General features: G+C 47.0%; 1 long non-coding RNA gene across 5 annotated transcripts in view; it reads right to left on the minus strand.

The window, feature by feature from the left end:
• LOC114709316 overlaps nt 1-2,868 on the minus strand; it is a 54,359-nt gene extending 51,491 nt beyond the window's left edge. The window contains exon 1 of one of the 5 annotated variants that reach the window (XR_003736906.2): nt 2,623-2,862. This is a non-coding gene — a long non-coding RNA (uncharacterized LOC114709316). Of the gene's footprint in view, nt 1-2,622 lie in introns of all 5 variants that reach the window. The other 4 variants (XR_003736907.2, XR_003736912.2, XR_003736905.2 and 1 more) reach the window with 4 other exon arrangements.
• Nucleotides 2,869-19,162: the final 16,294 nt, after the last annotated feature.

A 19,162-nucleotide genomic window follows, 5' to 3' on the forward strand; every position in this document is an offset into this window, starting at 1 on the left:
GCTGTAGGCGCCTGTCACTCCCAGTCTGAGCTTGCACAATTCAGAGTAGAGGAAAATGTTCTCAGATGAGGGGAGAGACGATGTGCAGTTCGGGGCAGCATGTCATACTGACAGACCGTCTCCACCAGAGGAAATCATCCGCAGAGGCTGCCCACAGGCAGGGGGCTATTTGCTGCTGGTCCTTTAATTGATTAAGGTCACCTTGTTTTTTCAGGGCACTTAATTTTTTATTTGTCTGTGTGTGTGTGTGTGTGTGTGTGTGTGTGTGTGTGTGTGTGTGTGTGTGCCTGTGTGTGTGACACATATGTGCAAGTATGTGCCTGAAGAGGGTTTGGGATGCCCTGGAGCTAGCTAGAGTTGTGGGCAAATACGATCTGCCCAGCCTGGGTTCTGGGAAACGAATTCATGGTCTCTGGAAGAACAGTAAGAACTCTTACCCACTGAACTCTCTCTCCAGCCCCTCTGGTTTTTCAGTTTATTTGTTTATTGTTGCTTTAAGCTTCCAAGCAGAGAAACAAATGTTACTGTCTGCTTTCTCTGAACCTCATCACATTGTCCCCTCTTACAGGCTGCCTGCCAGGAACTTAATGGCCTGGCCTGAGTGATAGACAAAACAGCCTAATAAGAATGGACAGATTTTCAGAGACTTAGGAACAGCACACTCTCTTGGTGTTGGAAATGCCAAGCTCGGGAGCATTCATCCATCCACCCACCCATGTCTCTTGGCTCTAAGAGGGGTGTCAGGGGCAGTCTAGGGCTAACACTTCTGGAGTTCCCAGGACTCACCTACTGTGTGGCTTGTCTCCCTTTCCTGAGCTGTGAACTGGGGCGCCATATGCACTTACTCTGTGGGGTTCTGCTCCACATTTAACAAGGAAGCCTTTGAATGGGCTTAATCCAAGGTCAACCACACCAGACACAAACAAGCAAACCAATCTACCAACAAAGAAATCCCAACCACAGAGCCAAAGCCCAAAGGAGGAAGGAAAGGTCCAAATGGCCTGTGGCACTAACCCTGCAGGGATGAATCTAAAGGAACAAATGCTTTGAGTTCCCGCTGCTTCCTCCCGCTACTTCTCCATACACCCCATGCGCCGAAACCAGAAGAACGCAGAGAGCCAGGAAGAACCTTTCATACTCCACATGGAGCATATCGCGGGCACCAAGAGATAGAGAAGAGGAGAGGAGGGACAAATGGGAGGCTTGGAGCACCAAGAATTTGATGAGGTAGTGTTGAGTGCTCAGCACGGTACTAGAACACACATCCAATGTATGGTCACAGTACCACATGGTTACTCATCACTGGCGCTGTCTTAGGCAGGCATCTTAGAGGGAATTATGGCAGAAAAGGACCCTTCAGCCTCTGCAAGTGGATCTAGGATCTAGTCATCAGAGACCTGCCACCAACTCTAAAGCCTTGGGCAATGCCCTCCCCCAAATCTGGCCTTTTGTTTTGTTTTGTTTTGTTTTGTTTTTTGAGACAGGGTTTCTCTGTGTAGCTTTGCACCTTTCCTGGAACTCACTTGTAGCCCAGCTGGCCTCGAACCACAAAGATCCACCTGCCTCTGCCTCCCGAGTGCTGGGACTAAAGGCGTGCGCCACCACCGCCCGGCCCAAATCTGGCCCTTTGTTTCCTGTTAAATTAGGGGATTGTGGGATGAGATGAGTTTAGGATTTTTTTCAGTATAGTGTGCCATGCTCTAAGACTGATTGACAGTCGGCACCTGAAGTAATTTCAATTGGTCTCAATTTTGTTGTGTCGATCCAAAGATGAGCTGCTGGGTTTGGATAGCATAACAGGAATGGCCGATGCCTGATTCAGCCATAGAGCCTCCCCTACCCTGTTCCAGGGATTCTCCCAAGACTGATGTCACAGTGTCACACCTACTTTGTTCTAGGAGGGAGCCAGGTCACAAAGTGGGAGCCAGTGGCCCGAATGCCTTTAATGTCCTATCAGTCCCTTCCACTGGAGAGCTCATCGTCCACTCTTGACAGCTACTCCATTTCAAAGAAAAACGTTCTGCCTCAAGATGCTTTTTAGGAACACTTTACATATGTCCCCAACGTGAAGAATAACTAAGGTCAGGGGGCTCATCAGCCTCTGTAAGCAGAGGTCTCCCTGGGGAAGCCAAAGGCTCCAAAGAAGACTCCGGAAGACCCTAACACACAGCATCCTCCAGACATGTTTAGTTCCTCTGCAGAGTCTCCCCTTCCCTCCTGTATGCCGAACCAGAAGTCCCTAACTAAGAGTCGTGGGAGACCATACAATAATAATAGACCCTAGAAGGAGCTCAACTAATTAGAAGCCCTTTCATGCACACTGTTTCCTTCCACCTCAGCAAGGCTTGTGGGCTCCAAATTCACATCAGGGCAAGCTTCTTTTATGTTTACCCAAACTCTGCATTGCCCATGTAACTGCTACTCAGGGAGTACAGGGTAGGGACCAGTGGATTTGGTTGTGTTGTCTTGATTTAAAAAAAAAAAAAATTATTATTTATATTAATGGCCACCATCTCCCTTTCTTCTTAACGCTGTCTGGAATTGTCCCCGTTGACTTATACATTGTCTACCTTCACCCCTACAGTGCCGTGGCAGCTGCCCAAAATGAAGGGTTCACAGTACCTGTCACCTTCATGGCTATGACCCCAGTACCTGGTCCGCCGTCTGACATTCAAAATGCACGCAGCGCATCTGCCAAGCGAAGCTCCGAATCTTCCGTTCCTTGAGGTCGTTTTTTCCCTAACTAGGTTTCAAGGCACCCAAAGCTAAAAATAACCCAGTTTTGAGTCAGCACCTGGCAAATGTCCAGGTTACTTTTAGCTTCAGAGGTTAAGGGAAGAAAAGTGGGCCAGATGAACGAGGAGCAAATGCCTGGCCGTGTGCATCCCTGTGCAGAGAATGTTAAAGGGCCGTGCGCAATGGTTATTGACAAATGGCTCCGCTTACTTTCCCGGGAGCCCCACCCTTAACAGCCAGCATTTCTAGAAGTCTGTGATTCTCTCCCACAAGGCAGGGAGCTCTCAAGGGCTGCACCTTACTCATCTTGTTTCTCTAGCAGTTGGAAGTGGACCTGGATCAACCAGGCCCCGAAAAAAAAAAAAAAAAAAAAAAAAAAAAAAAAAAAAAAAAAAAAAAAAAACGGGGTGAATGCTGTTGGTCAGCAATGGCGGCCAAAGCAACGGAGTATGGATGGGATTGTCATATGTTAAAATGTAGAAATATTCCCACAGCCACCTGCTAGGGTTTTCATGGTTTCCGCCGAAGGTTCGTGAACCGGAAGCAGAACCTTCAAGAGGCAGAGCCTCACGGGGGATGAATATGCCACTCGGGTACCACCCTTGGAATGAATTAATGGCCATCTCATCGGGATAGGCTAGGTCTACCCAGCCTGGATGGGTTAAAGCAAAGTCGAGTTGTTACAAAGGCAGACCTTCCTTTTGCAATTACTTCTCTTGTTTCTGCTTTCATGTGTTCCTTCTCTACAAAGCCACTTAGCCATCATATTGTGACACAGAGCAGCCAGGGGTTCACTCCAGCTGCCAGGACCATGCTCTTTGAACTGTCCTAATACCAGCATCAAAGACCAAATAAACCTCTATTCTTAAAATACCCAGCCTCAGGGATCTTATTGTACCAACACGCAAAATCTATCATTTGAATATGTTAGCCATTATCCACGTGCAGCTGTTTAAATGTAAGTCAAAATTAACTGGAATTAAATAAAATTAAAATTATATTCATCAGCTGCACTAGATACTTTTCCAGCACTCGTGGCTGCCCTATTTCAAGTCACAGATACATTAGCTTCTTGGACTTGGGGTTAAGATCATCTGTGCCACTCAGCTTACCTCCTCCTGATGCTGAAGCTTCTGCAGAAGGCTCTAGAATCTGATCATTAGGGGCCAACTACCAACTCTGGGACGTTAAACAACTACATGGAACTCTAGTGGAATGAGGTGACAAGATCACTGACTAGTGAGTCCCCCAGATGGCCTTGAGAAGGATCTCATCTCATACGGAAAGAAGTGGATCTCAGGGAGACAAAATAATTTCCCCTAAGCGACCCGCTATGCAAGAGCCAGAATCTCCTAGTTACTGCCTGGTATGTTTTAATCATAAACTTCACTCAAAACCTGAGAGTGCCTCACATCCAAGAGGGCAGAGCATCCTTTTCTTTCATGTTGGTGTGGTTTAGAGAGCTGGCAAGAAATCCTAGATGCACTTAGAGAATAAATGTAAGACCCATCAAGCAAAGGATGGGAAAGCCTAGCTTCCCACAGAAAGCTGGAGGCCAAGAGATCTGAAGAATGCCCAAATGTGGGTTGCCTTTTTTTTTTTTTTAAGCTTTTCAAAATTGTTTTCATTTCGATGTTGGAGGTTAATACCCAAGATGGACACTCTTTTTGAAGAGTCCCTTTTGATTTTAATTTCTTAAAGTCCTCATTTGAACTCCCTTTTTGTTTATATTATACCCATCCACAATTTTCCTTTCTTTCCAGGTAACCTGATCCCCGAAAATGTGCAGAATCCATTCGTGCCCACTGCTTTTAATTAAACATCAACTCATTCTTTCAACTGGGTCTTTGAGGGTTTCTGCGTTGTCTTCTCTAGATGCATTTGTCTTTTCCTGAAATTACATCAAATCAAGTTCTCAAAAATGCATTTCTTAATCTTTAAATAGCTTGGAATGAATTTTGGCAGCATCTCAAGAAAACCTATAAAAGGGAAGAAGCCAGCTCTACCCATCTCCCTCCCAAGTAGAAGCCAGGCATGTGCGGTGTGTTGGGGCCTGCACACAGATTTCACAGCGTCAGACCGAACCCTGCAAACCCCAGGCTCCAGATTCCATAGTTAAAAGAAGCCTGCATATATCATCCAGGAGTACTACATTTGTTCTGTTACTTTCACTAAAGCAGCTCTGTGAGAAGAGGTGTCGGGGAACCAGCAGCTGCCCTGGACCCCTAGACTTCCAATAGAAGCATTTGCCACTCAGCAGTCACCCTAGTGCATGCTGGGAACTCAGGCTCCAGGAGTCAGGGTGGTCAACAACAGGCCTGAGATCTGTGGGTGGGGAGATCTGCGTGGAAGGTTCTCCTTCTCCCAGACAGACCAAGGAGGCTGCAGATATCTTTGGAATCTGTGGAGGAGACCCTCCTGAGGGGCCAATGGGGAGGGGGTCGTTTAGGAAAATTCCACTGATGTGTATGACTTCTTTCTGGCATGTCTCCTAGGGTTTCTGAAGATTCCATTATCCTTATAAGCGAAAGTCTTCAGATGACTGCAAGAAGGTGCTTATTGAAACCTATAGCTCTCCATCCCTCGGCAGGCTTTGATTTAAAACATTCAAAACACATCCAACGGCCTCTTCTTCCCTGAAGACGGGGGCTTTAATGTTTAAAAAAGACAGAAAAAAAACCAGGTCTCTCTACTCCAGCCAGCTCCCTCCTCTTAAGGAAAAAATGTTGCCTAAAAAACGAAGGTATTGATGTTAAACTATGGTACAACTTTTAAATTTTAAGTCCTGTTCTTTGTTCCTAATGAACAAAGAAACATGAGTCCCACAACCCGGAGCCAGATGAGCACATGACTCCCAAGTAAGGGCCAGCGTTGCGAGTCAGGTCTACTCCTTCCTAAGTGCCAACGAGGAAACTGGGGTCCAGAGAGGTTAAAGAATTTTAACAGGCAGCAGGTGGTGAAACCTGGGCCAGGTGTCCACACTCCACAACTTTTTGAACAAAAGAAGAAGGAGGAAAAAAAAAAAAACATTCTTCACTTTGAGTAAGGCGAGAATGACTTGAAGGTGGGAGGCGAACACAGGCTCCTTGCATTCCACATCTCAGCCGTGGGTGCGTACAATCAGTGGCACACCACCCAACTAGGAAAGCAAAGTGAGTTAACACACTGGAGAGTGTGTCCTTTGTGTCTCTTGACCAGTGAGATGGAAGTCTCCTGTCTGTTTCACAGAGTCTGGAAGGTTCTGGAACCGCATGGTGTTTCTAATCCAGGGGGTCTTGCAGGAGCCTTAGGGGGCTGGCATCTCTCAGAGTTACCTACATAATGAGGGCACCTATAAGTAGCACCTGACCCTTCAGCCCTTCTCCATTCTTACAGTGGTGTGTCCAACTGGCACAGACCATGAAGACTCTTCTCTCCCTGCCCCACCCCCAGAATAGGCAAGGATTAAGGACAGCATCTGACACAGCATCTTTTGAAATTACCTTGAATGGGGGAGTATGTTCATGTTTCACCTTTCCATAGGTCCCGTGTGAATACACCTTTGCTTTCCACAGCCATGCCTGGGGCTCCTCTTTTCAAGACTTCCCTGGCGCTAGTGGGGCACTTCCTATACACACAGCCCTTCAGGAGGGCCTGGGGATTCATCTCTCCCTGGGCCTTTGAAGCTTCAGAGTCTCTCTATGTGTCTCTCTCTGTCTCTGTGTCTCTGTGTCTCTCTCTCTCTCTGTCTCTCTTGTCTCTCTGTCTCTTCTCTCTCTCTCTCTCTCTCTCTCTCTCTCTCTCTCTATCTATCTATCTATCTTATGCTGACCACTCTGTTGTGTCCCTTCTCTCTGAGAAATATCACTCCCAGGGTCCCTTTGCCTGAGATTTCATACTTAACTCACCTCTGGCCCTTTCCTGACTCACGTGATGAAACAAATTCTCCTTTTTCCATTGGTTTCTAGGGAACCGGGTCTAGGACTAGGACTCTGTGTCTCTCCTACCCTTTGCAGCTGGTGTACGATAAGTCTACAGTCATGTTTGGGAAGAGGTCCAGGACTTCCGAGAACAGGGCAGGGTGGGTGGGGAGACAGTTTAGTCAGTAAAGTATTTGTTGTGCAAGCAAGTGGACCTGAGTTCAGATTCTCAGCCCTTGCATTAAAAAGCCAGGCACAGTGGTGTCTACAACCTAGGGCTGGGAAAGCAGAAACATGAGGATCATGGTGGGGTGGGGCAGGCCAATCAGCCCGGGCAAACCAGTGAGTTCTAGGGTTCAGTGAGAGAGCCCGTCTCAGAAACAAAATGGAGAATGGTTGAGGAAGAAACCCAGTGTCAGGATGTGACATCCATACACACATGTATACACCTGTACATATACAAACGCATGTACACATGCGGGAACAGGGCGCTCTTCTGCAGCCTGAATTGCACATTTTGTTCCCTTGCACTAACTTGGAGTACTTTCCCACTTACTCTTATTAGAAAGATGCTACAATTGATTATTAATGTCTACCACAGGGTAAGAAAGAGCCAGGGGAGCACCATTAGCCTGCTTGGGGTTTTGCCACCCCTAGTCCAAAGGAAAGGATGCAAGAAGGTCTGTTTAGGTCTTCAGCTTCCAAGAACTCTCCTAGCCCAAAGAAGTCCAGACAGCTCTATGCATTCTAATGAGTTTCTGTAGGGCTATCCAATCCAGAGCAGTGTGTTCAGCAACCTGGAGGGCTTCCTCTCCACGTGTCCCAGTGCAGTAGCTCTGGAAAGCTTATCAAGGGGATGAGAGAGACCTCCCGACCATCCTCTCGTGAGCATGGGCTAAAGGCCAAGAACCAAACTGTCACCCTCAGCTGAGTATGAAGTTAGGCACACCTGAAAGGTAGGAATATATTATTCAAATCGCAGAGGCAGATGACAGGCTCAGAGCATGTTGGAACATTAAGCTGACGGGCAAGTCATAGAGCTGATGTCTGGCTACCGAACAACACAGTCCATGCAGTAAGTGATGTTAGGACTTTGGAAACAAAGGCCAAGTCCTGGAAGTCACAGTAGGAGCCCAGTACCAGAAGGATCCTGCAGACTTCCTCACACAGATCCCTCTTGTTCTCCTTTAGTTTTATGTAAGTCTGACAGATACACTGTAAAGTGTCCAAACTTCAGGAGACTAGATGGACTTTTACACACTGATACGGCATTCCTGTCTCCCCAGCAGGCTCCAGCATGTCCCTTCCTGGCCCATTCTCTTCCCCAGAGGTAAGCAGGGGCTGACTCCTCTCTCTACAGATGAGCTTACCTGTTCTTGCTCTTCACACACATAGGATGCTGCTGCAGTACAGACGCTCTTGTGTCCGTTTTCTGTTCCCATAGTTGCATCTGTGCATTCATCTGTGTTGTTCAATGTACACTACACTCTTCCTTTTTCTTTGCCGTGTACTATTTCTACTGCAAGAGCACAGCCCGCTTTTTTGCACACATTTTGATAGTTTGTTTATCCACTTGGACCGTTTCCAATATTTCGATATTCTGAATAAATATCCTGAGACATGTATCTCACTAGGCACATGCACCCCATGGAGAAAGACCTCAGAGCATAATATCTTATATACCAAGGGCAATGCATTTACCTCTAAATGCTCCTGTATGACGATCCTCTACAGTGACCATGCCAATCTATACTCTTCCAACTACATATGAGAAGTTTGCTTGACCCATATTCTTGTCAGCTCTTAGCATTATCAATCTTTTATCATTTTAACTGACTTCCTGAGTTTTTTTTTAATGTATTTATTTATGTTTATTTTATGTGCATTGGTATATTGCCTGTATGTCTGTCTATGTGAGGGTATCAGATCTTGGAGTTACAGACAGTTGTTAGCTGCCTTGAGGGTGCTGGGAATTGAACCTGGATCCTCTAGAAGAGCAGTCAGAGTGCTCTTAACAGCTGAGCCATCTCTCCAGTGCCAACTTCTCTGTTTGTGAGTAGCAATGTCTCATTGTGGTTTTGATTCCCATTTCTCATCTAGGACTGTTCCTCTTCAAGCCCTGATGTAGGAATCCAAAGGGCACACAGAACCACTGTAGTCACATTGGCTATATCCCCCGGCACTTGTAAATAGAGTCGGCCTTGCAGACAAACAACAGGTTAGGACCCCACTGAGCAGACTCTTACATGGAATCCTAACAGAAATTGTAGTCCTGGGGGACTCTGGCCCATCTCTGACCCTCTGAGGAGGGAATGAACTGGCAAAAACGTGGACAGAGCATGGACTATGCAGATGTATGTAAATCGCATATAAAAGCCAGCAAACATGTATGTAAATCACGTATGAAAGCCAGCAAAGGAGCCCTCAAGCCATGATGCTTGCTCTCCAGCTGCTGTGCCTGCCTGTCTCCGCTCCAGAGAATGCTAGAACAGCCGAGAGCCGGCAGGCAGAGTTCAACAACATGGCGTGGTTTTGCTCCTGCCTTTATTCTGAGAACATGAGGCCGCTGGGCCCATACCACCAGAGGTCCATAAAATCTAAGAGTCAGGGTTTCTTTGTTTGGCTCTTTTTTAATTGATTATCCATTTGTGTTCACATAAATGAGGCTTCTTCTGGCTGCTGACTAACTTAAGAGTCAGACTGGGAAGTCGTTACTGTCTATGGCCCCCCGCCACAGGCATAGGAAGGACACCATGATGTCCTGAGAATGTGCCAGATAGAACCTAGTACAGGACCCAGAGTCGGTAGTCAGACCGGAAGCTTCAATTCTCACTCATCTTAAGATTTGGGGCAAGAAACTATCTGTGAACTGCCAGCCAAGTGGTGTAGGACCACCTTAAGGACGGTCTGCGTCAAGGTCTAATTCTCCTAACCTGTGACTCGAAGTGAGTTAGTTCCCTTCAACGAAAATATCAACCCGAGTGTCTCACTTTGCTAAGAAGCGAAAGCATCCGCTCCCGTTAGAGCAATTAGACCTGGGCCAGTCCCCGCCACACGTCCAAGATGATAGAAAGCCCGACCCAGATTCTGCACTGGATAATTGAGCATTAAGACACAACAAGGGCTCCGTTGCGGCATAATAATGCATGCCTGGCTGATTTATTAAGCATCTAACTTAGAAGCGCATTGTTCCGCAAGGCCCCGTAGCTTAGGCAGCGCTCCATAGAAAACACTTGCGGTGCGGCTGCTGTGGTGTTCAGATCCTGTTACATCCCATAACTTCCAACTTCCCAGTCCCTAGACTGCAGCCTTCAGCTCCCTTCCTGCGTTGTTCAGAAGCCTGGCTGCCTGGGTCTGGATCGCACCTCTTTAAAGAGCTGTGGCGCCCCCTGTCGGCTCTATGATTTTTTTTTTTTTTTTTTTTTTTTTTTTTTTTGGTCACATTCTGACTGCAGCAGAGGTAAGGATCAAAAGCTTGCTGTAGTAGTAACTCAGAAGGCAAATGCAGTGTGGGGGAGGGGGAAGGGGGGACGGAGGGTTGCATCCCCACAACCTGTCCCCTTGCCCAGCCTCATTTTACCCAGAGCTATCTCTAGCTCCCATCTTTATGTTTATTTAAGCTCTACTCGTGTATGATGATAACAAAGCCTTTGTTTTGTTCTCTAGTGGAGTTTCAGCTCCCTGCTTGGCATGAAGGAGGCACGTGGTAATACCGCCCCCCCCCCAAGAATCATAGATTCGAGCATTGGGCTGCGATGTCGGGTGGTAGCAAAAGTCTCACAGCAGAAGAAAGCAGTGTCAAGAGGAGGGCGTGCCGAAAGTGAATCTTGCCATTTCAGATGAAGTGATCAGGGAGGAACGGCTCTTGGTAATGATTTACAAACAGGAACAAAGCCAATGTAGCACTCAAAGTCACAGGGGAAGAATGTTCTAGACTGACCACAGCCAGTGTCAAGGTCCAAGCAAGCGTTTGTTGATTTTGCAGGGGCCCATGAGGCTGAAACACAGGACAGGAGCAGAAGGCCAAAAGGTCAAGGGGTATCATAGGCTAAATCCCTAAAAGGGACAGGAGCTTGCCAATTATAAACCAAATCCAACCCCAGATTCCTTTTCCTTCTTGTTCCAGGACGGAGCCACGCCCATGCCTTCCCTCATCCTCCATGACTTTCCTCACGCTACAGCAGACGTGTATGCAGACATCATGCCCTGCAAAGCCCAAAACAATGGCTGTCCAGCCCCCACCCTCAATCATCAGAGGCCACTGGCAAGACTTTGGCTCTTCTCGGGACAATAAAAAGCCATTAGGGGCCATCGAGCAGAAGGGTGACCCAATCAGACTCACAATTTAGAAGGATCGGAGTAGCTGCTGAGGAAAGGGAAAACTGTAGAGGCAGCGGCGGAGAAATCAATTAGGAGGTGAGAAATGAAGGTGGTTTAGTCTAGAAATGTAATAGGATCAGAAGAGACACAAGCCCAAGAGTGCCTGGACCCTGTGGCCCACTGTGCAAAATCTGCCTTTATGGATTCCAGCCCAGAACATCAGGGTTTATATGAGAGTGTTGAGAAGTCATCAGAAAAAAAAACTACAGTTTTGTTTCTTTTCTAAATTGGGCAGGAAGCCATAGCTATGATACTATGTTGCAGAGAACAAACAGCCATTTCTAGAGATCTCCTCCGGGCTAGTCATTCTGGACTTGGGCTAGGGTCCAGACAAGACATTGGTTTATACTCTGGTCCCTGGCAGCTCTCCTCACTGAAGCAGTCAGACATTCACCTGGTTTGACCAAGCAGTTGGGTTTAGGTCTGAGGGGGTTGAGTGCAGGTCAGGAGGGTCCAGCTAGGGCTTAGAGCAACAACTGGGAACCAAACATTCGGGAGGAAGCTAAGGACTAGGAAAAAGTGGTAGCATTGGGAAATGGCCAAGAGCGAGTATAAGGGTCACACATTCTTAGCCCCAGCACAGCAACCAGCAAGTCTCAAGTGGAGCCTCCCTTCTTCCCATCATCCCTTGGTGTGCCCATACACAGAGGCTGCCCTACAGAGGAGACATATTTTCCCTGTTACCTCTGCTCTCAGTGGTTTGGTTTGGTTTTGACTTGGGATTTTGGTTTTGGTTTTTTGTTTTGTCATTGTTGTTTGTTTGTTTGGGGGGTGTTTTTTGGTTTGGTTTGGTTTTGGTTGGGGGAGTTGTTTGTTTGTTTTCAAGACAGAGTTTCTCTGTGTAGTGCTGGCTGTCTTGGAAATCACTCTGTAGACCAGGCTGGCCTCGAACTCAGAGATCCTCCTGCCTCTGTCTCTGAGTACTGGGATTAAAGGCGTGCGCCGCCGCCGCCGCCGCCGCCGCCGCCGCCGCCGCCGCCACCACCACCACCACCACCTGGCTGTTTTTGTTTGTTTGTTTGTTTGTTTCATTTTTTAACCAGCTTCCTACTATACATAGCTTTTGAAAACGGCTCCATGAGATCAGGGGGAGGTGCCAGCAAGAAAGGGAATACAGGAGGAACTCGGGAGTCTGACAGTCTCGGGCTTGAACGTCCTAACTGTAACTGATTAGCTGTGTGACCTGGGGGAAGTGACGGCTCTTTTCTGTGCCTCTGCTCAGGCCTGATAAATGGAGAAGACCCAAAGATGGAGCAGTTCTGAGAATGGTAGATGACGGCTCGTTCGCAGCAGCTTGTGCTAACAAGACAGAGCCAGGTGATGGAAAGAGTGGGCTCTGTTGAGGGCTTGAGCAACTGATAAACAGCCTTTCCCAGGTTCCCAGCTGCCCATCCATAGGAAGCAAACAGCAGTGAGTGTTCTAAGGAGACACGGAGGAAGGAGGCCGTATCTAGCTTAAGAAAAACACAGGACAATGAATGACACGGAAGCAATGAGCAAGCTCGGGCTCCCCCAATCCAGCCCTCAACACTAATCCCTTGCTTTTTTCTGAAGTCTAAATGGACCTGAAATAACCATCACTTTTACTGAGGTTACCCCTCCTTCCTTCTTCTGGGGCATGCCTCAGGTAGTCTACAGCACATGGCTTAATGGAGCACATGATGGAAGCTCCATTAAACACCTGCTTGTTAAATATGTGAATGAGTAGACAGGTGGGTGGATGGATGGACTGGATAGTCAGATAGGTAGATGGATGGGTGGGTTGGTGTACAGATAAATGGATAGATGAGTGGGTAGATGAATAGATGGATTGGACTGGATACTTGGATGGATGGATGGATGGATGGATGGATGGATGGATGGATGGATGGATGGCAGAGGGATGGATAAATAGATAGATGAATGAATAGATAAATGAGTAGATGGATTGGGATAGATTGGATTCATGATGGATGGATGGATGGATGGATGGATGGATGGATGGAATGGATGTGGATAAATTGATGAATGGATGGGTAAGTGTGGATAGAGTGATGAGTAGGTAGTAATGTATGAACAATAAGTTTCTCAGAAAACTGGGAATAGACCTACCTCAAGACACAGCTATACCACTCCTGGGCATCTACCCAAAGGATGCTCCACCATACCACAAGGACACTTGATCAGCTATGTTCATACAAGCTCTATTTGTAGTAGCCAGAAACTGGAAACAACCTAGACATCCCTCAACTGAAGAATGGAAAAGAAAATGTGGTATGCTACACATCAAAGTATTACTCACCTGTTAAAAACAATGGCATTATGAAATTTTCTGGCAAATGGAAGGAACTAGAAAAATCATCAGAGTGAGGTAATCCAGACCCAAAAAGACAAACATGATATGTACTCGCTTATAAGTGGATATTAGCCCCAAACCTGACCAAAGCCAGGCTCAGGGAAGTCTTGAGCCCTCATAAGAGGATTCCCTCCACTCCCTAAACACTGCCCACCCCAGTTCTAGAATGCTGCCCTCTGGAAACAGCATGCCCATTGGCCTCTTGAACTCTTAGCAGCTGTCAGTTTCCCACAGGAGGCGTGCACAAGATTGGACCCATTTCCATTCCATCACAGGGCAAGAAGGACTCACAAGGTCCATATGAATCCTTCAGGATTTATAGACAGTTAACAATTACTAGAGAAAAGTAACTCATGAGTCCCCTGTGCCCCTCCCCAATGACAAATAGGCAGTTAAAGTTGCTGAGATGTCTTCCTCAATGGTGCAGTCACTCATGGTTGACCACGTTCCTGTAGGCAACCCTTATGAAACTCATTGGGTCTGTCATTAGTGCCCTATCTCTAATGGCTGTTCATTTGTTTATCCACGCAGGAAGCTCACACAGCAGGGCTTTGGAGAGAGGGCACCCCACCCTAAAAAAAGTCCCAATGCAATCATGGAGTTCTCTACCACACAGGAGTCTATGTCACTCACAGCCTCTAAAACCAACAGGTTCAGCGGAATCATTTAATGAGCCCCTGTGCGCACCCATCCTTTAGACTGTGGTAGCCAATGATAACTTAAACATTCTGGAACAAACTTTTAGAGAGCCCATGGAGAGAAAAGATGAGTCAGGCCAGCTTTGTTCTTGGTTTTCCTATGCAGGTCCTTCGTCAGAACAATGTGTACAAAAGTGACATTCTGTCGACTCCCAGAACTTCATACTTCCCAAGTCCCTTAGGGATACATGTTTTTCCCCAAAGACCACTAAGACATCCTTGTCTGAGTTGGGGTTTCCTTTTTCTTTCAAACAGTGGGAAATTAGTAAGGAAAGGACGAAGAAGTTGTTCATTAAAAGCACTGCCCCCCAGATCAAATCCACATGATTGCTAGATATATAGGGGGTGTGGGAGGCACAATTGTTGGTTTGTGGAAGGAGTTGACACATAATTGCCCTTCAAGACCTGGGAGGCTTAATGGGGGGGGGGAGGCATGATCAGGGCCTGTGGCAGAGGAGTGTTTTAAAAAGCACAATATATTAAAAACAGCATAATACATCCTTAAAGGGACGGAGGGGCTTCCCTTTAAAACCTGGTGAAGAACTTCATCCCAAGGGACAGGAGAGAGACTGTCATGAGAGGGTGACGGGGAGGGGGGGCGGGGTGGGGGGAGCGCAGAAGCTGGCCACGGGAGGTTGCCTGAAGGAAAAGATCTGGGTTTTATAAGTTGTGGGGGTCTGGCAAGAAGTTTTATACCACGTGATTTGGTCTGGGGTAGCCTAGGTGACAAAGGAACAGAAAAGACCAAGCTACCAGGTAAGACCATTAACCAGTGTCTACAAAACCCAAACACAGCAGGGTTATTTTAACCCCTGCCACAGAGAGAGCGACAGATGGGACATGGCGTGATTTCTTCAGGCTGTGAGCTCTGGCCTCTTATGCCAATCCAGAGCACCAACAAAACCCTCAACCAGAGGGTGAGTTGAGAATACAAGAAAAGGATGATGTGTACAACATGTGTGAGCCCTGCCCATCCTCACCGCTGGTGTATAGTCCTTCCAACTCCACATATCATAAAATCTATGGCACGCTGGATTCTTGGAACCCCCAAGGTGGCAATAGAGTCCAACTGAATGTAGCAGAAATCTTAAGAGAGTGTTATGGCTAAAATGAGCATTGGATTTCTTCATGGAGGAAGTCTGGGATAAAGGAAGGATGATAAAAAAGGTTCCTGGTTTTGGCTAACTGCATCAGCACAAGGTCTCTACAATTCTATTAGCTGTCACTTCAAGTCACCTGATGGTTGTTCCTGCTCCAGACATTTCATAGATAGCCCGGGAAGAAAAAAAGAATGGAGTCAGGAAGAGGGGAGAAACATGCCTATATTAAAAAGAAATAATGTTCCTGGAAATTCCCAGCCAACTTCTAATTACACATCATGAACCATAACTAGGTCACATGACCAGCTGGCTGCAAAGCAGCTGGGAAGTGCTTTTAGCAGATGAGTACATAGGTAGCCACTAACAGATTAGCACTTGAGGCAGAAGAGGTGAGAGGTTCTCCAGAGGCAGCTGGGAGTCACCAGCAAATGCAGCAACATCAGGGCCAGCCTTACACCAGCGTGGTGGATGATCTAATTCACCTCATGGCCTCCTTTACCTAACACGCTTTCACACTTCCCCAGCAAGAAACGAGATTGACAGAAAACAATGAATGTGAAGGTTTTTATTTGTGCATCAGCTCTGCTGCTGGTTGCGAGTTCAGAAGGAGCAGAGGCCTTGGGATTTTCTTTTTGAGACGACGGCACTTGATTTTAATAGTAAATGACTTTCATGTCTGATATAAGCCACTAATAGAATTAAGCACACAAGAACAACTCACAAAAAAGGTGTAAGAAAATAATTCCGGCATCTGTCAGGAAAGGGAATCAGAAAAACCAGGGTCCCCAGAGCAGTGGGCTTCTCTGGATTAGCCAGAGAAGGCTTTCAGAAGCTAAGCAAATTGCCTGGATGCAGCTTCTCTAAACGTCCATTAACACCTGATGCCGAGGATAAAGACCTCAGCATGCAAATGACGGTAAATGGATTGCCAGTAAGGCAACCAAGGGGAAGAGGAGGCTGAGCTGCTGAAGCAGAAGGTGGCAATTCACTGAGCTCAATGTCATTTCCTGCAGAGAAGGAGGACCAGCATTCGGATCACCACACAACTGGGGGTCTGGTGCGGGGGTAGGTGGGGGGGGGGAGGTGTAGTGTCGCTTCTGAGTATATCTGTTCCCACACCAAGAACTGATTCCGCGAGAACAGAGGATGAAATGCGTGGACGGCAAATTCTTTGGGCGAATGTTAACTCCTGCACAAGGACTGAATTGGTACATTTTTTATGAACCCTGGAAGAGATCCTGCCTGAAAGACTCACTCTCCTACACAAGAAAGAGTGGTCCGGAGGGAGTGTGTGGCGAGATCACTTCCTTTGCTGATGGAGAGAAACCCCAGACCGCAGGCACTTCAATCACAGGCTCAGCTCTGGGGGCATAGGGGGATGGGACAGCACCAGGGACAGGCATGCAGGCGCTTTCTATCAATAACTTATTTCCAGGGGAGAAATGGGCTTAGCTTTTGCCTTTGAATCCCCAGCCTCCCTGTGTTGTATATCAATTTCTGCTATTTTTTCCTGTACGGCTGTAGAAAGGCATTCACCGGTCATTTGAAATAACGTGTGTGCGCGCACATGGGCATGCGCACACGCGCACAGACACACACACACACAGTTCCAAAGGTTAAAGTTCACAATCAAGGCAGAGCCAGATTCTGTTTGGAAGGCTCTAGGAAAGAATACTCTCTTGCTTGCCCCTGGTCTACAGTCATGGCCAGCAGATGCTGCCATCCCCTGTGTGGTAGCAGAGATAACACTAACTTCTGCCTTCATCTCCAGGTACCCGCCTGCCCTGCCCTGTGTGTGTCTCTATGTCTGACTCTCTCTCCCTATGAAGACTCACTAGATTTAGGCTTACCATAATCCAGCTTGGCTCATCCTAATACGATGGCATCTACGAAGATCCTTTTTCCAGCAGGGTCACATTCACAGGTACAGGCAGGCAAGACCTTGGCATATCTTTGGGGTACAGGGCACAACTCAGTCCACAACACAAGATAATCCAAAATGTTTTAGGTAACATTTTTCCGACTCTGTGGGCTAACTTGATTTCTGCTGCCTTCGCGAGAGGATAAAGATAACATAAGCTGACATAATAACTCCCTAAAACCCTACTCATCACTTTAATGTGATTAAACACGCCAATCCTGAAGGCGGTGAAGTGCTCGGGAAATAAACTCAGATTACACACAGAGGGCTTGCGGTCTAGGATAATCTTTGTCATGAGCTACATATGAAATCGGAGTAACAGCACCTCACCTCTCTGGGCCTTCAGGTGTGCCGCCCAAAAAGCAGAGCTGGGAATGGATCAGTGCTTCCTGAAGTGTGATGTGGGTCACTGGTGAGGTGGCTATACTCAACACCTACAGTGAAGACACCGGGCTGAGAGTCTGCTTAATGAGCCACGTGACACAACCCTGAGTTTAAGCTGGGGGTGGGGGTTACGCATGCATATGGAGGTCAGAGGACAACTTTGGGTGTTGTTCCTAAGGTGTCATCTACCTTTTCTGTGACAGGGTCTCTCACTGGCTTAGAACTCCCCCAAGTAGGTTAGGCCGGCAGGCTGGCAAGTGCCAGACATCCAGCTGTCTCCACCTCCCCAGCACTGGGATTCTAAGTGCACACTCCCACAGCAGGCTTTTTCACACGGGTTCTGGGATTTAATTCAGGTCCTGATGTTTACACAGGAAGCTCTTTCCTTCCTGAGCTCTTTCCAGCCCATGTTTTGTAGGCAGTCTTGACTTTCACTGAACAATGAAGCACCCTGAAATATTGTCATGCATAATAATCACGTATTAGTTTTGTTCTGGTGACAGATTGACTGGTTCTGTTGACCCGAGCCATCTGATCTTCGCCAAGCTCACTGCTACAGCTAGCCCGCTCACACAGGGACCAGAGTGTGGATCATACATCTAGTCGTTGGTTGGCTGTTGGCTGCAGCAAGGGAGTGTCTAGATCTTGTGCCTACCAACAATATCCGGAAGGCTTGCTTACACACCGGCCCAAGGAACAAGAAGGGAAGGAAAGCCCCCGTGTGTCCGTACCTTACAAACTACTGCCAGAATGATGTTTGCCATGGCCCATTGGCCAAAGTGAGTCACATGGCCAAGACCACAGTACTGCCCAAAGGCATAGATGCAGGCAGAGATAGCCAAACTCTTTGCCAGCAGTCTACCACAGACACAGTTTTTCACTATTGTCTCCCCAGCCCCCCATAATCTCCTTCCTTAGCAAGCTAAAGGCAGATCTCAAGTTCAGAGAATCATCATCTAGTTAGAATTTAACAGCATTTTATTTTCAGTATGCTTTTTACATAACTGTCTCATATTCTTATCAAGCAGTTTTCATTTCCAATAATTCCAGGTCTTCTTCTTAAATAGACTTGTGGGGATTTTTTGGGTTTTTTTTCCCAAGCAAATTGTTTTCAAGGAAGTAATAATCTACTTGACCAGGACAAGATCAGGGCTGGGAAACACTAGACCCAACCACATTTAAGGTCCCTCCACCTGCTTTGTAATCACAAAAGTGGAAAACGGCCTGTGTATCCAAACACGTGGCCGAGTCTTGAGGCAAACTTGTCACCGGTTGCTGGTATCAAAGACAGCGGCTTTCACAGGTTGAAGCAATGATAGGTACCAACTGGTTGGGACCCATTCCAATCAGACTGTGGAGCTGGCTGGAAACACATATTTGTCCCAATCCAACAGGGACCATAAAGATCATGGCATGAAGAAGAATGGAATAGAGCGAACACACTCACCAGGCCCTTGTGGTGAGTGTGGAGACTCTGGAAAGTCACACGCTTCATCCTGTGAGGGGCCCACTACTAAAAGAATTTCTGGAAGTTGGTTCGTCAAGGACCTTTCATATTCATTTACAAACCACTCAAGAAAATCAATTTTGTTACTTCGTATATCTTGGGTATTTTTGGTAGGGGTTTTGTATTGTTTTGGGGTGTTGGGGGTTTTAATCTATTTGATAGTTCACTTTTGAACTAATTCTAGATTACATTTTGGAAATTA

The sequence above is a fragment of the Peromyscus leucopus genome, chromosome 13 (assembly GCF_004664715.2).
Source record: "Peromyscus leucopus breed LL Stock chromosome 13, UCI_PerLeu_2.1, whole genome shotgun sequence".
NCBI lineage: Eukaryota > Metazoa > Chordata > Mammalia > Rodentia > Cricetidae > Peromyscus > Peromyscus leucopus.